We start from the raw sequence: 3413 nt of genomic DNA, 5'->3' as shown, positions 1-3413 counted from the left end.
ACACCAAAGGCCAGTCTTCATCCAAAGAAGGTGATGTTGCATATGTGGTGGGATTGGAAGGGAGTCCTCTATTATGAGCTCTTTCCAGAAAACCAAACAATTAATTCCAACAAGTACTGCTCCCAATTAGACCAACTGATGAATCTGGTCTAATTGGACGCATTTGATGAAAAGCGTCCAGAATTAGTCAACGGAAAACACATAATCTGGGACTTGCCTGGTGGTCCAGTGGTAAAGAATCCACCCTACAATGCAGGGGATGCAGGTTCGATCCCTGGTCAGGGAACTAAGATCCCACATGCCACAGGGCAACTAAGCCCGCTTGCCACAACTACAGAGCTCGCATGCCTCAACTAGAGCCCGCGTGCTGCAAACTACAGAGCCCACACGCCCTGGAGCCCGCGCGTCACAACTAGAGAGAAGCCCTCACACCACAACGAAGATCCCGCGTGCCGCAACTAAGACCCGACACGGCCAAAAATAAATAAAAAATAAATCTTTAAAACAACAAAACAGAAAACACATAATCTTCCACCAGGGGGCTTCCCTGGTGGCGCAGTGGTTGTGAGTCCACCTGTCAGTGCGGGGGACGCGGGTTTGAGACCTGGTCCGGGAGGATCCCACGTGCTGTGGAGCAACTGGGCCCATGTGCCGCGGCCGCTGAGCCTGCGCTCTGGAGCCCGCGCACCACAGCTGCTGAGGCCCATGCGCCTGGATCCCGTGCTCTGCAGCGGGGGAGGCCACCACAATGAGAAGCCCACGCACAGCAGCGAAGACCCAACACAGCCAAAAATAAAAGTAAATAAAGAATTAAAAAAAATATCTTCCAGCAGGATAACGCAAGACCGCATGTTTCTTTGATGACCAGGCAAAAACTGTTACAGCTTGGCTGGGAAGTTCTGATTCATCCACTGTATTCACCAGACATTGTATATTCGGATTTCCATTTATTTCGGTCTTTACAAAATTCTATTAATGGAAAAAATTTCATTTTTCTAGAAGACTATAAAAGGCACCTGGAACAGTTCTTTGCTCAAAAAGATAAAAAGTTTTGGGAAGATGGAATTATGAAGTTGCCTGAAAAATGGCAGAAGGTAGTGGAACAAAACGGTGAATATGTTGCTCAATAAAGTTCTTGGTGAAAATGAAAAATGTGTCTTTTGTTTTTACTTAAAAAACCAAAGCGGGACTTCCCTGGTGGCTCAGTGGATAAGAATCTGCCTGCCAATGCAGGGGACACAGGTTCGATCCCTGGTCTGGGAAGATGCCACATGCCGTGGAGCAACTAAGCCCATGTGCCACAACTACTGAGTCTGCACTCTAGAGCCCGTGGACCACAACTACTGAGCCCACGTGCCACAACTACTGATGCCTGCGTGCCCTAGAGCCCATGCTCCGCAACAAGAGAAGCCCACACATCACAACAAAGAGTAGCCCCCGTTCGCCACAACTAGAGAAAGCCCGCGCAAAGCAACAAAGACTGAACACAGCCAACAAACAAACAAAAAAACCAAAGGCACTTTTTGGCGCACCCAATACAAACTGCAGTCAGTGATTTGAAGGAAACATCCAAGGTACAAAGAAAGGCCCATAATGGAGCCTCGTCTGGGAGATAACATTTCACTGGAGAACTGAAGGATGAATACGGGCATGCCAGGCAGAAGGAGTGGCATGTGCAAAGGCCCTGAGGTGCAAATGATCTCAGCTGTGGGAAGAGGAGTGAGATGAAGAGAGGAGGGAGGGAGACAAGGGTGAGGGGTTTCTGGGGTGGGAGACAAGTATAGATTTTGTCCTAAGGCAATGGAGAATCACCGAAGGCTTCAGAGCACAGAAGGGGCATGGCCCAATTTATGCTTTTTAAAAATTGTGGTAAAAGTTACATAACATAGTTACCATTTTAAAGTGTTTAATGCCACGGCAGTTAGCACATTCCCAATGTTGTATAACCATCACCTCTATGTAGTTCCAGAATACTTTCGTCATCCCAAAAGGAAACCCTGTCTCTGTTAGCAGTCGCTCCCCATTCCCTGTCCCCCAGCCCCTGGCAACCACCAGTCTGCTTTCTGTCTCTATGGATTTGCCTGTTCTGGACATTTCATATAAATGGGATCATACAACATGTGGCCTTTTACATCTGACTTCTCCAATGTATAGTTTTTAAAAGAGCAACTTAGAAGGACAAGAATGCAAATAGGCACCGTGCTGCTCCATCCACACTCCTCCATCCCACTCCGTGTTTAACAACAGGCACCTGTGTGATTGCCTGTGATTGCGAGGGGCTCCCCTGGGCTGCTGGAGCACCCGTTGCCTGCAAGACCAACAGAAGGCCAGAAGTGCCTTGAGTTGACATCCCCCAGGGCAGCCCTGATCAATAGCATAAGGTGTTTCCAGATCTCCCAGCAGGAGAGAGCCAAAGTCACCCTCCAGGGACTCTGCTGGATGCACGCCCCTCACCACTGAATCCCAGTCTCTGCTCTCTCCCCTTTTCTGAGCCTCAGTTTCCTCCTCTGTAAAATGGGTCATAGGGAGGGAGCATATTGCACTCAGTGAACAGTCAAAAGTCACACTGGGTTTACAAAAAGTAAGATCCACATTAAGAGTGCAAGGAAAGGACTTTTCCGAGTGCCGATGGGGTCCACTTTGGGAGAGGTGTCAGGCTCAGGAGTCAAGACCCAGCAGGAAAGGTGTCAGGTGGTTGGGAGCAGCTGGAGGCACAGCAGAGGCTCAGCACGTGGCTGCCAGCCTAGCCCTGGGAGGTCAGCCTCTGAAGGCTGCATTCATCTTCCCAGGAAAATCACAATCCTCTCTTTCCCCTCAGCCCCTCCCCAGCCCCCTTCTCCGCCCTAGTTTATTATTTACCCATTCAGGGCCACGATTTATTTTTGGACGAGGACGTCGCCCCTCCTCACTCTCGTGGCCACCCGCCAGAGCCCCGCGCTGGCCACGCTGAGAGAAGGAAGGCCAGAGAGAATCCAGCCTAGCTGAGAGAAGGCGGGTCCTCGAGGGAGGGTCTTGGTCACGCCTGGCTCTTGATCTTTTGTTTATCCTCATAGACAGCAACCAAGGGTGCGGGCGGCCGAATTTTTGGATTTCTCCACATTCCTGATGAACGAAGAGACTGACATGCCAGTTTACAGCACTGTGTTTGCTGTAGACATAAACAACGTCATTTCGAAATTGACATGGGTGAGCCAGGCATGGTTTGGGGTGGGTTGTGAAGTGTCCAAATATACACTCCTTTAGTTCATGCAGACAAATAAGGATGCATTCATTTTCATTTTTAAAATTATGTTTATTAAATTTTACAAAGTTGAATTCACCCTTAGTCCCCAACTTCAACTTGGCAAACTCTTATTCATCTGTCAAAACCCAATACACAGACTCCATCCTCCATCCTTCACATGTCCACACAA

This window comes from Phocoena phocoena, chromosome 3 (genome assembly GCF_963924675.1).
Source record: "Phocoena phocoena chromosome 3, mPhoPho1.1, whole genome shotgun sequence".
Classification (NCBI taxonomy): domain Eukaryota; kingdom Metazoa; phylum Chordata; class Mammalia; order Artiodactyla; family Phocoenidae; genus Phocoena; species Phocoena phocoena.
This window is presented reverse-complemented; position numbering follows the sequence as displayed.